At 42.7% G+C, this 14,207-nt stretch overlaps 1 long non-coding RNA gene across 7 annotated transcripts in view; it reads right to left on the bottom strand.

Moving 5' to 3' along the window:
• Positions 1-14,207, bottom strand: part of LOC139363494 (uncharacterized) — a 588,541-nt gene that overhangs the window by 248,750 nt on the left and 325,584 nt on the right. The window lies entirely within an intron of this gene.

The following is a 14,207-nucleotide window of genomic DNA, read 5'->3' as shown; positions in this document are numbered from 1 at the left end:
ATGGGAATAGTCGATGGGCTAAGAGGCAGCCAATCACAAATTTATCATTCCCTTGTAACAAAGGGTTAATACTTTAACATACATTAATTATACATTCATTATGGTGTTTTAAAATAGTCAAGCCTAAATAAATTTTCAATACCATCAAAAAGATATACATACTAAAAACCAGCTTAAGCACAAAGTTTATCGTCTGACAGCTCTTGGCCTGGGCCATATACATTGACAGGGATCTTCTGCTTCTTCAAACTTAACATAATAAGTCTGGCAATCATTTTATATAAAAATAGACTCAAAGGAAATCAGGGAGACACCCCAGAATAGCTAAAACCCATGGTTCTCAAGTGAGCTTTCATCTAGTAACCTGGAGGGCTTGTGAAAACTGCTCACTGTACCCCACCATACCCCAATTTCATTCAGGAGGCCAGGGGGGGCCTGCACCTCTACATTTCTAACAAGTTCCTAGGGGATGCTGCTGCTGGGCCAGGAACCACACTTTGAGAACCACTGGGGCTAAGACAACTGTAAAAACTTAGCACCATCTCCATCACTGTTCAGTGGTAGACAACATCAGCTTTCCGTCATCTGCATTTATTCTGCAGGGGACAGTGTGGAGCTGGCCCTTGTGATACCACTGCTCAGTACTTAATATTGTCAAAAGAGAAGTTCTGGGCTTAGCTAAAAGGGTGCACTTCTCTGTCATTATGCAATATAGTTTACAACTAAAGCCATATACGATATATTTGAAATGTTTCATTTAATGCTGAAAATTTTATGCTAAGAGACAAAAGGATGTAAAAAAAAAGGAAAAGGCACAGTAATTAAGTCAAAAGGATACAAAGTTTTGTGTGAGATGATGAAAAAATTTTAAACTAGATGGTGGTGATGGTTGCACAACATTGTGAATATAATGAAGGCCACTGAATTGTACACTGTAAAGATATTGTTTGCAAGCTGATCTTTCTTAGCCTGAGTCACTTGCACATCACATACACGGTTCATTTGAGAGTGAGATACAAAATATTCTGACCCCTAGAGGCTTCATGATTTTCTAGCCTCTTCTGCTTTGGTTAAAACTTGTTGAATGCATATTTTTCCTATTGAATGTTGGGACCCCTCACGGTGATGAACTCCAACTCTTATTTTTCCTGCTTCTCATCTCAGTTCTTCATCCCCCTAAAACCACAGCAATTACCTCTATGACAAAAATATGCTAATACATATATTTATTTTACCTATGCATTATATAATTGAGATAAGCAAGATACAAAACATAAAAAGGTTCACATGGCTGAAAAAGAACCCTCAGCCCTACACAGGAGTATAATCTAATGACTAACTAATGGGACTCTAATAATTTCTCTATACTCTTTCAAGTGTACATTTTCCCAACTGATCATTTTCTCTATTTCAGCTTTTCTTTGCTGCAGCAGCATTTTTAGAAATGATTTCTCTGTGTGTGAACAGTAGCTTAATTCGTGTTCATAATTGCCTTGCCTCTCAGGCTGAATCTAATAACCGACCTCTACACCACCCTCTACTTATAAGTGAAGTCAATTTGGCCAATATTTATAAAACAATCATGGTGATGACCCTAAGGAGAAATACAAAGATTTACAACTTTGATTTCGGGGAAAGAGACTCGTAGAATGAATGAAGGAGACTAATCCATCAGGTACCCCCAAGACATCCTGACTCATGAGGAGAAGGTGCAGCACAACCAGAACCTCATCATGAACAATGTCATGCTCTTAAAGGGTTTTTACTTCTGGGTGAGAGGAAGAGTCGTTTGGAAGGTCATTAAAAGTGGACTATGAGATTGCCATAACAAACTCAATCCCCATGACTATTAAGAATCAGCGGCTGGGCGCGGTGGCTCACGTCTGTGATCCCAGCACTTTGGGAGGCCAAGGTGGGCAGATCATGAGGTCAGGAGTTCGACACCAGCCTGACCAACATGGTGAAACTCCATCTCTACTAAAAATACAAAAATTAGTTAGGTGTGGTGGTGGGCACCTGGAATCCCAGCTACTCGGGAGGCTGAGGCAGGAGAATTGCTTGAAACCAGGAGGTGGAGGTTGCAGTGAGCTGAGATCGTGCCATTTCACTCCAGCCTGGGCAACAAGAGTGAAACTCTATGTTCAAAAAAAAAAAAAAAAAAAAAAAAATTCAGCATGCTGGAGAAACCAGGAAGGCTTGACTGAAGAAAACCATGCAAAAATCGTATGACTGGTAACATTTTCTGCCCTGGTGGGTGACATCAACAGGTAATATTAGCATATAGCTCATATAACAAAGATGATTTCAGTATTTGCAGGCTTTCAGAACAAAAGGAAAAGTAAGGTAGGAGTGGTCCGAACACCACCACGGAGGCTAGAAAGTAAGAGGCAGATGAAAATACTATGATGTTAATACTTTATAGATAACTGCTAGGGAATATGACTTGACTTTATCTTGTTCTTGTGTATTCTTCCAAGATGATATGGGCATGAAATTCTTGATTTTTCACTTGAATCGAAGAATGGTTACCTGGACTAGATTTCATACTTCTTTGTTATTTATAAAACAAATGCACCAAGCAATGTGCTATTCACTGAAAATACTAAAAAAAATCTAATAAAGATCCTGTTTTTCTTTTATTCTTTTTTATTTGAGATGGAGTTTTGCTCCTGTTGCCCAGGCTGGAGTGCAATGGTGCGATCTTGGCTCATTGCAACCTCCACCTCCTGGGTTCAAGCAATTCTCCTGCCTCAGCCTCCCAAGTAGCTGGGATTAAAGGCATGTGCCACCAGACCCGGTTAATTTTGTATTTTTAGTGGAGATAGGGTTTCGCCATGTTGATCAGTCTGGCTGGTCTCGAACTCCTGACCTCAGGTGATCCACTCGCCTTGGCCTCCCAAAGTGCTGGGATTATAGATGTGAGCCACCGCACCTGGCCAAGGTCCTGTTTTTCAAAACAAGTAGGGAATGAGACAATTAAACAAGCAATAGCTTACGGTGTGGTGAGTAATGTGATGGAGGGCGCTCTTAGCATGTGGGTAACTTAGTCTGCTTAACCACTTACGGCGGTTTAGAGAGAAGTCAAAAGAAGTCCTCAGAGAAGTAAGTAAGGTTTACACTGATAAAAGAATATTTTGAATTAGTCAAAGGAAATACAATTAGGTTTGGAAGAGAGGGTATTGGGAGGGTTTCTTGGGCAGAAAAATAACACTATTTTATTTTTATGAAATCAAACCAAAGAGAGCATGATGTAGGGATATAGTTGGGGATTTTTCAAAGCATCGTCTTATTTTCTACAATATTTTACTATATACTGCTAAAGTATACATAATCAAAAAGAGTCTCTAAAAAGAATTCCGTTTTCTGAATTCTGAAATTCAGAGGGAGAGAAAGCCTTGTCGATATTGATTTCTAATGATAATTCCAATGCAAAATAAATTGTTCACCTTCTATATTGGGGTGTGTGTGTGTGTGTCTGTGTGTGTGTCTATGTGTGTGTGCCTACAAAGACAGGAGGGGGTGGGCAACAATGACTACTGATACGATAGAGGAGACGGAAGGCTATGTAATGTTGGCAGGGCATGGAAGGAATCGTTTTTACCTCACAACAGGATATAGAATGGCATTTTGTGAAACTTATCTGGGCCTATCACTTTCAGTATTTGGGAGAGTAGTCCTTGGCAAAGTGTTAAAAGCAACACATAAGTCTTATAGTTTATGAAGCGGTTATGAAGGCTTCTGCAAGGAGAAGAGCCCATGTTCCCATCAAATGGCCTTTTACCATTCCTTGGTGAAGCCTGTCAAGGACACACTGCTGAAGTGTCCATGTGTTGGTTTCTTCAGGCTGGTGAGTGCTTTGCACAGAAATACATCTCTGTTGCAAGCTCTCAGAAGTTTCTTTCCTCTTCGATCTTTGACGGTTGGTAGGTAGCCTCATTGCATTTACATCAAACAAGTTATTAACTTCCTGAAACCGAACTTTTTCAGCAATCATTCTTGGAAGTGGTGTCTCTTTCCATTGGTGGTTTCATAGACTTTCCAAAGCAACATGACTTTTTTTTCTATATGGTCGTTTATTTCACACATTATTTACAAAAGTATATATGTATGTGTTAACTCATTCAGCAGAAAGATAGCCATCATCCATTGTGTGCCAGGTGCTCTGGTAGGTTCTAGGGATATGATTTTAGACAGGAGAGAAAGGAAAATGATCTCTGACATCATGGTATATACTAGCTGGGAGGAAGTATGAACTTCAAATGAGTAATTACAAATTTCAGTTAGAGAGCAGAAGTTTTATATACATATAAAGGGAATTTCTTACAGAGATGCAAATTTACCCAACGGTGGAAGCTGGTTAAGCAGTCTCTATAAGACTGATGTCGGAGCTTCGGGTCTATAGAGTGGGCAGTCGAGAAAGAAAACGGACATAAAGTGGGAGAGAGGAAGAACATTTTCGTTGCCTCTGCTGTTGGTAGTGCAGGTGTCCTGCAGGATCCAAGGCCCTTCCTCACAGAGCTAAACGCACACACCTCACCGGAAGTTAGAGGCACTGAAGGAGCATGCCAGAGAAGTTGATGCAGCTGCCGGACCCGCTGCAGCTCACAGTAGGGAGCGGAACCCACAGATCAGAACCAATGTACCTGAGCAACAAAATGGCTGCCACTTCACTTCCTGCATTTCCCATCTCCCACAAGAACCTCTTCTGTGTCTCACCCTAACTGAAAACTTATTACAGAATGGAGAATTCTGGGAAATGCAGTACAGTGGCACTTAATTGAAAACACATTAAGAAGCCATGGCCGTAGTGTTAGAAAGCAGGATGGTGGTAATGGCAGGCAATGGGAGGAGACCAAGGAGGTTTCTGAGATGTTGGTCACATCCTGTTTTGGGATCTGGATGCTGTTACACAAGTGTGTTCACTTTGTGAATATTTTTTGAGTGATGTATTTTCTGTGTGTAGGTTGTACTTCAATAAAAATAATTAAAAGTCAATTAAAAACCCAATAATCACAAACATAGTAAGCATTATAAAATGGGGGAAATAAAGATACTACGAGAGCTAATAAATAAATAGAGGTAACCTACCTAGGAGTTTAAGAAAGAGCTCTATGTAGTTAACGTTGCAGGTGAGATTGAGGCATGAGAAGTAGCTATTCAGATGCAGGAGGTAGAGAGAGTTATTCAGATGAAGGATGAGTGCCCATTTGTGAGCATGGCTGAATTAAGGAGAACCGTGGGAAGGGATGGAGCAATGAGGCTTGAAGAAGATGCAGAAGTTAAATAATGGAAAGCTCTGTATGCTGTGCAAAATCTTTTACTCTGGCTTAAGTCCAAAAATAATGCACCGAAGTCTTTTATGTGTGGGAGTGATCTCTTCTGAGGCTTTGGAAGTGTACTCTGTTTGCAGACTGGAGGGGTAAAATAAAGGCAAGGAGATCCATTCAGAGGAAGTTGCAATGCTTCAGAACAGAGGGAGGAAATAGTTGCTAAGATTAAATGTATTAGATAGTGTTTCAAAGTGGCTAAGAATAGCACAGAAAAACTTGGTTATGAATCCAGGCTCCGTCACTTACCAGCTGATGGTTTGGGGCAATTCCTTGCCTTATGTGGGTATCAACTTGCTCACCTGTAAAATTGAGATAATAATAGGATGTACCCCATAAGATGTCACAGATCAGGCGCCTTGGGAAACAGAAGCCCAGAAAAAGAGTGTGCAGGAGGAGTGTTGTTCTTAGGGAATAAAAGCAGCAGGACTGGGCAGGGGAATGGGACCACTGGAGTGGGATGGTCCCCCTCACGAGAATCCTTTCAAATTCGGAAGGGGAGGGGGTTTGCATTCGAACTTACACACTGACCAGGAATTCAAAGGGACTGCAACATGGGGCAGGGCCCTTCAGCCAGTCCCAGAGTGGGTCTCAACTGAGAAGCTAACACTAGGAGCAGCTGGAGCACAACAAATGCTTCACTCCTGGAGGGAGAATCCATGTGGTACTCCTCTATAGAGACCCCACAGAGGACTACTGGGAGAAGTAAGTGAGCTAATGTCTAAATGCTGCTTACCAGATTTCTGCGTATCAAGTTAGTAATCAACGTTACCAAAAGGATGATGAGGCCTACGAAATGATGAAGCTTCCAGGATATATTTTGAATTAGTTAAAAACAAGGGGTAAAAAACAGTATATTTGATGTAAGATACTTTCTTTGTGTGTGGAAGAAAAAGGAAAAATGGATTTGGTAAATTTGCAAAAAAAAAGAAACTAAAGAAGATTTACAAAAAAAAAAAAAAACCTGATGAAAGTAGCTATTTGTAGGAAATGTGTGTGCTTGGGGGGAAGTATAAGTGTAGTATCTCACTCACACAGGGAGTTATATTTGAAAGCATAGGCACAATGTGGGAAAGCTTCATGAAGGGAAGTTAGACATCTGAAACATTTTTAAGTTGTTTCAAAATTTAAATAAAAATACAAGATCTTTTAAAAATTACTCAAAACTCTAAAAACACCTAAAATTGAATACAAAATACTCAAAACATATAATAAGATGGTAAGACAAATGCACAGAAAAAAACTCATATTAAATGCTTTCACAATAAATTTATTTCATTTAAACTGAGGGAAAAAACATTAGAATAGAAAACAACTTTGTCTATACACATTTAGAAGAATGATGTTTAGAATAAGAAATAACAAAATTAAATTTACTAAGTAATTTTTGTTAAAAGTAGTTTTTTTTTTTAAAAAAAGTAGTATTGCTAAAGAAGTTTTATTTGTTAATATTTTGAAACTAGTTTCTTTTCATCGAGGGACTACATAATTAAGAAATTGTGTTGATGTTAAGAATCAAGATTTTTTGGTTAAGAAAAAAGAAATACAATAAGAAATTAGAGAAATGGAGAAAAATACTAAGATGTTAACACTGAATTGAAAGTACCAACATAAACCAATGGGTTTTGAAAATCCCTACCATCTAGCTTTTTCCAGAAAAAGGGCCTGGAAGCAACACAGTTGAGGGCCCATAGAGACGAGGGTTTGTTTTAAAATATTATTTTCCACCTAAGAAATTAGGCTCTTTTCAGAAATGAGTGATTCCAGTTCTAGGACAAGGAAGGTATAAGGCAAACCTGTAGTTTTGAGAGGTGAAGCCAGCTAGACTTCCTGGGTCAAGTGGGGATTTGGAGAACTTTTCTGTCTAGCTAGGGATTGTAAATCGACCTATCAGCGCTCTGTGTCTAGCCAAAGGATTGTAAATGCACCAATCGGCACTCTGTAAAAACACACCAATCAGCACTCTGTGTCTAGCTAAAAGAGTGCAGAGCACCAATCAGCACTCTGTAAAATGGACCAATCACCGATCTGTTAAATGGACCAATCAGCAGAACGTGGGTGGGGACAAAAAAGGGAATAAAACCTGACCACCCCCTGCCAGCAGCGGCAACCCGCTCAGGTCCCTCTCCATGCTATGGAAGCTTTGTTCTTTTGCTCTTCACAATAAATCTTACTGCTGCTCACTCTTTGGGTCCACACTACCTTTATGAGCTGTTAACACTCACCGTGAGGGTCTGCAGCTTCATTCCTGAAGTCAGCGAGACCACGAACCCACTGGGAGGAACAAGCAACTCTGGACACGCCAACTTTAAGAGCTGTAACACTCACTGCAAAGGTCTGTGGCTTCACTCCTGAAGTCAGTGAGACCACAAACCCACTGGGAAAAACAAACAACTCCAGATGCACCACATTTAAGAGCTGTAACATTCACTGTGAAGGTCTGCAGCTTCACTCCTACAGTCAGTGAGACCACAAACCCACCAGAAGGAAGAAACTCTGGACACATCTGAACATCTGAAGGAACAAACTCCGGAAATAGCATCTTTAAGAGCTGTAGCACTCACTGCAAGGGTCCATGGCTTCATTCTTGAAGTCAGCGAGACCAAGAATGCACCGGAAGGAATACATTCCGGACACATTTTGGTGACCAGATGACCAAGCAGTGAGTACCATCAGACCCCTTTCACTTGTTATTCTGTCCTATTTTTCCTTAGAATTCGGGGGCTAAATACCGGGCAACTGTTGGCCAGTTAAAAGCCACTGGCATGGCCGCCAGACAAAAGACACGGTGTCAGGCTTTCTGGGAAAGGGCTCTCTAACAACCCCCGACTCTTTGGAGTTGGGAGCATTGGTTTGCCTGGAACCAACTTCTGCTTTTCCTGTACTTCTGGGCTGAGCCAAAGGTCAACAGAGAGGAAAGCCATTCAGCTCCAGGGTCCCGACAAGTTAGTTGACCCTAGAGCTATGAGCAGAACTCTCAAAGTCATGTCGCTCAAGCAAGACTCGCCCATCTATCCTATCTATCCTCACCCTTACCTCCTGGGTCCTAATGCCTGTCAGACAAACTTCCTCTTACTTCTCTTCTCCAAGGCTAGTTCCGCTTCTATAAACCGCTCCCTGTCTCTGGTGCTTTTCTAGTTTCTCCTATAAGAATGTTTTCTAGTATAAACCTCAGGACTCTGTTCGCTTCTTTAGGCACCTGGGCTCACCAATCAGAAAGACATAATTTTTGCCCAATCCCTGTCAACGGGGGGACTGTCTGGAATTTTAGGATCCCTCTTCCGATTATCAAGCCTAACAAAAGCTATTCCTGAAGGTAGAATATGGGGAGCTTCAGAAGTGATATCCTCCTATTCAAGTGAGGACAAAAGGCGTCACTCTTCCAACCCTGGAAATCCCTTCCCTCCCTCAGGGTATGGCCCTCCAGTTCATTTTTGGGGCATAACACCTTTATAGGACAGGGGTAAAGTCCCAATACTAACAGGAGAATGTTTAGGACTCTAACAGGGTTTCGAGAATGCGTTGGTAGAGGCCACTAAATCTGATTTTTCTTGGTCCTCTTTGTGGTCTAGAAGGACAGGCAAGGTTGCAAATTTTCGAGAATGTGTCAGTAAGGGGCACTAAATTCGACCTTCCTCAGTCCTCCTTGTGGTCAGGGAGGAAAACTAGTGTTTCTGCTGCTGCGTCAGACAGCACAACTATTCCAATCAGCAAGGTCCAGGGACTGTTGCAGGTTCTTGGGCAAGAGGTGTTTCTGCTGCTGCATCGGTAAGCGCAACTATTGCGATCAGCAGGGTCCAGGGACTGTTGCAGGTTTTTGGACAGTGGGGAGAGAAACAAACCAAAACCACAGGTGGTTTTGTCTTTCAGATGGGAAACACTCAGGCACCAACAGGCTCACCCTTGAAATGCATCCTAAGCCATTGGGAACAATTTGACCTGCAAACTCTGAAAAGGAGGTGGCTCATTTTTTTCTGCACTACAGCCTGGCCCCAGTATTCTCTCTCTGAAGGGGAAAAATGGCCACCTGAGGGAAGTATACATTACAATACTATCCTGCAGCTTGACCTTTTCTGTAAGAGGGAAGGCAAGTGGAGTGAAATACCTTATGTCCAAGCTTTCTTTTCATTGAGGGAGAATACACAACTATGCAAAGCTTCCAATTTACATCCCACAGGAGGACCTTTCGGCTTACCCCCATATCCTAGCCTCACTATAGGTCTCCTTCTTATTAATAATAAGCCTCCTCTAATCTCCCCTGCCCAGAAGGAGACAAGCAAAGAAATCTCCAAGGAACCACAAAAACCCTTGGACTATTGGTTATGTTCCTTTTAAGCTGTAGGGGGAGAGGAATTTGGCCCAACCCGGGTACATGTCCCCTTCTCCCTCTCTGATTTAAAGCAGATCAAGGTAGACCTGGGGAAGTTTTCAGATGATCCTGATAGGTACATAGATGTCCTACAGGGTCTAGGGCAAAATTCTGACCTCACTTGGAGAGATGTCATGCTATGAGATCAACCCCTGGCTTTTAATGAGAAGAATGCGGCTTTAGCTGCAGTATAAGAGTTTGGAGACACCTGGTATCTTAGTTAAGTAAATGACACAATGACAGTGGAAGAAAGGGACAAATTCCCTACTGGTCAGCAAGCCATCCCCAGTATAGATCCCCACTGGAACCTAGACTCAGATCATGGGGACTGGAGTCGTAAACATTTGTTGACCTGTGTTCTAGAAGGACTAAGGAGAATCAGGAAAAAGCCCATGAATTATTCAATGATGTCTACCATAACTCAGGGAAAGGAAGAAAATCCTTCTGCCTTCCTCGAGCGGCTATGGGAGGCCTTAAGAAAATATACTCCTAACCAGGCGCAGTGGCTCACGCCTGTAATCCCAGCACTTCGGGAGGCCAAGGCGGGCGGATCATGAGGTCAGGAGATCGAGACCATCCTGGCTAACACGGTGAAACCCTGTCTCTACTAAAAATACAAAAAATTAGCTGGGCGTGGTGGCGGGTGCCTGTGGACCCAGCTACTCGGGGGGTGGAGGCAGGAAAATGGCATGAAACCGCGAGGCAGAGCTTGCAGTGAGCCTAGATCATGCCACTGCACTCCAGCCTGGGTGACAGAGTGAGACTCCGTCTCAAAAACAATAAAATAAAAATAATAAAATATACTTCCCTGTCATCCGACTCACTCGAAGGTCAACTGATTCTAAAAGGTAAGTTTATTACTCAATCAGCCATAGAAATCAGGAGAAAGCTACAAAAGCAAGTCCTGGGCCCTGAACAAAATCTGGAGGCATTATTAAACCTGGCAACCTTGGTGTTCTATAATAGGGACCAAGAGGAACAGGCCCAGAAGGAAAAGCGAGATCAGAGAAAGGCCACAGCCTTAGTCATGGCTTGGTGACTACCTTGGTGGTTAAGAGAGGACAGAAAATGTAGCAGGCCAATCACCCAGTACGGCTTCTTATCAGTGTGATTTACAAGGACACTTTAAAACAGATTGTTCACGAGAAACAAGCCACCCCCTCGTCCATGTCCACTATGCCAAGGCAATCACTGGAAGGTGCACTGCCCCAGAAGGCAAAGGTTCTCTGGGCCAGAAGCCCCCAACCAGATGATCCAACAACAGTACTGAGGGTGCCCGGGGCGAGCACCAACTCATGTCATCACCCTCACTGAGCCTCGGGTATGTTTAATCATTGAGGGCCAGGAAACTGACTTCCTCCTGGACACTGGCACGGCCTTCTCAGTGTTAATCTCCTGTCCCGGATGACTGCCCTCAAGGTCTGTTACCATCCAAGGAATCCTGGGATAGCCTGCAACCAGGTATTTCTCTCACCTCCTCAGTTGTAATTGGGAGACTTTGCTCTTTTCACACGCCTTTCTTGTTATGCCTGAAAATCCCACACCCTTATTAGGGAGGGATATATTAGTCAAAGCTGGAGCTATTATCTACATGAATATGGGGAACAAGTTACCCATCTGTTGTCCCCTACTTGAGGGAATCAACCCTGAAGTCTGGGCATTGGAAGGACAATTTGGAAGGGAAAAAAATGCCTGCCCAGTCCAAATCAGACTAAAAGACCCTACCACTTTTCCTTATCAAAGGCAATATCCCTTAAGGCCTGAAGCTCATAAACGATTACAGGATGTTGTTAAACATTTAAAAGCTCAAGGCTTAGTAAGGAAATGCAGCAGTCCCTGCAACACCCCAATTCTAGGAGTACAAACACCAAATGGTCAGTGGAGACTAGTGCAAGATCTTAGACTCATCAGTGTAGCAGTAATTCCTCTATATCCAGTTGTACCAAACCCCTATATTCTGCTCTCTGAAATACCAGACGAAGCAGGATGGTTCACTGTTCTGGACCTCAAGGATGACTTCTTCTGTATTCCCCTGCACTCTGACTCCCAGTTTCTCTTTGCCTTTGAGGATCCCACAGACCATACGTCCCAACTTACATGGACGGTCTTGCCCCAAGGGTTTAGGGATAGCCCTCATCTCTTCTGTCAGGCACTGGCCCAATTCTCAAGTCCAGGCACTCTGGTCCTTCAGTATGTGGATGATTTACTTTTGACTACCAGTTCAGAAACCTCATGCCAGGAGGCTACTCTAGATCTCTTGAACTTTCCAGCTAATCAAGGATACAAGGCATCTCGGTCGAAGGACCAGCTTTGCCTACAGCAGGTCAAATATCTAGGCCTAATCTTAGGCAGAGGGACCAGGGCCCTCAGCAAGGAACGAATACAGCCTATACTGGCTTATCCTCACCCTGACATTAAAACAGTTGCGGGGGTTCCTTGGAATCACCGACTTTTGCCGACTGTGGATCCCTGGCTACAGTGAGAGGGCCAGACCACTCTATACTCTAATCAAGGAGACCAAGAGGGCAAATACTCATCTAGTAGAATGGGAACCAGGGGCAGAAACAGCCTTCAAAACCTTAAAGCAGGCCCTAGTATGAGCTCCAGCTTTAAGCCTTCCCACAGAACAAAACTCTTTATACATCACAGAGAGAGCAGGGATAGCTCTTGGAGTCCTTACTCAGACTCGTAGGACAACCCCACAACGAGTGGCATACCTAAGTAAGGAAACTGATGTAGTAGCAAAAGGCTGGCCTCACTGTTTATGGGTAGTTGTGGCAGTGGCCATCTTAGTGTCAGAGGTTATCAAAATAATACAAGGAAAGAATTTCACTGTCTGGACTACTCATGATGTAAATGGCATACTAGGTGCCAAAGGAAGTTTATGGCTATCAGACAACTACCTACTTAGATACCAGGCACTACTCCTTGAGGAACCAGTGCTTCAAATACGTACATGTGCAGCCCTCAAGCCTGCTACTTTTCTCCCAGAGGATGGGGAACTCGTCGTGCATGACTGCCAACAAATTATAGTTCAGACTTATGCCACCTGAGAGGATCTCTTAGAAGTCCCCTTAGCTAATCCTGACCTTAACCTATATACCGATGGAAGTTCATTTGTGGAGAATGGGATACGAAGCGCAGGTTATGCCGTAGTTAGTGATGTAACCGTACTTGAAAGTAAGCCTCTTCCCCAAGAGACCAGCGCCCAGTTATCAGAACTAGTGGCACTTACCCAAGCCTTAGAACTGGGAAAGGGAAAAAGGATAAATGTGTATACGGATAGCAAGTATGCTTATCTAATCCTACATGCCTATGCTGCAATACGGAAAGAAAGGGAGCTTCTAACTTCTGGGGGAAGCCCCATTAAATACTACAAGAAAATCATGGAGTTATTGCACACAGTGCAAAAACCCAAGGAGTTGGCAGTCTTATACTGCTGAAGCCATCAAAAGGGGAAGGAGAGGGGAGAACAGCAGCATAAGCAGCTGGCAGAGGCAGGGAAAGACCAGCAGAAAGGAAAGAGAGAAAGAGACAGAAAGTCAGAGAGACAGAGAGAGAGGAAGAGACAGAGAGACAAAGAGGGAGTCAGAAAGACAGAGAGGAAGAGATAGACAAAGAGAGAGTCAGAAAGACAGAAATAAAGAGACAAGAAGTGGAAGAGAAAGAAAGACAGATGGAAGTAGTAAAGAAAAACAGTGTACCCTATTCATTTAAAAGCCAGGGTGGATTTAAAATCTATAATTGATAATTGAGGGTCTTCTCTGTAACCCTATAACCCTCCAATACCACCTTGTTGTCAGTGCAAACAAGGGTGTAGCCCAAAAGCACTGAGGCCACTGACCACCCATAGCCTTCCTATCAAAAATCCTTAACCCAGCAGGTTTCCTAACAGGGGATCCAAATCTGAACTAATTACCATACAAAGGTCTGACCAGACCTAGAAGGAACTCCCTTCAGGACTCGATGGTAGAGGGTTCCTCCTGGGAGATTAAGGAAAAAGACACAATGGGTATTCAGTAAGTGATAAGGAAACTCTTGTAGAAGCAGTTAGGAAAATTGCCTAATAATTGGCTCAAATGTGAGCTGTTTGCACTCAGCCAAACCTTAAAGCACTTACAGAATCAGGAAGGAGCCATCTATACCAATTCTAAGTTAATATGGACTGAACGAGGTTTTATTAATAGCAAAGAAAAATTTAAATCCCAAACTTACAAGGTTTTCAACAAAAGTAAAGTTTGCTAAAAGTTAACAGTGTAACATGTATTATCCTAACTTTTAATCTTATGGAAATCAGACCCTATCTGTGACCCTCAAAGCTCAAGACTGTCAGCACAGGGCCATACAACTAATACCCCTATTTACAGGGCTAGAAATGGCCACTGTTACAGGAACCAGACTAGCAGGTTTATCTACTTCATTATCCTACTACCACACACTCTCAAGGATTTCTCAGACAGTTTGCAAGAAATAACAAAATCTGTCCAGTAAGGATAATAACTACAATTGCA

This window comes from Macaca nemestrina, chromosome 5, assembly GCF_043159975.1.
Source record: "Macaca nemestrina isolate mMacNem1 chromosome 5, mMacNem.hap1, whole genome shotgun sequence".
Lineage (NCBI taxonomy): Eukaryota > Metazoa > Chordata > Mammalia > Primates > Cercopithecidae > Macaca > Macaca nemestrina.
Note: the sequence above shows the minus strand (reverse complement) of the source record. Positions and strands in the feature narration are given on the sequence as shown.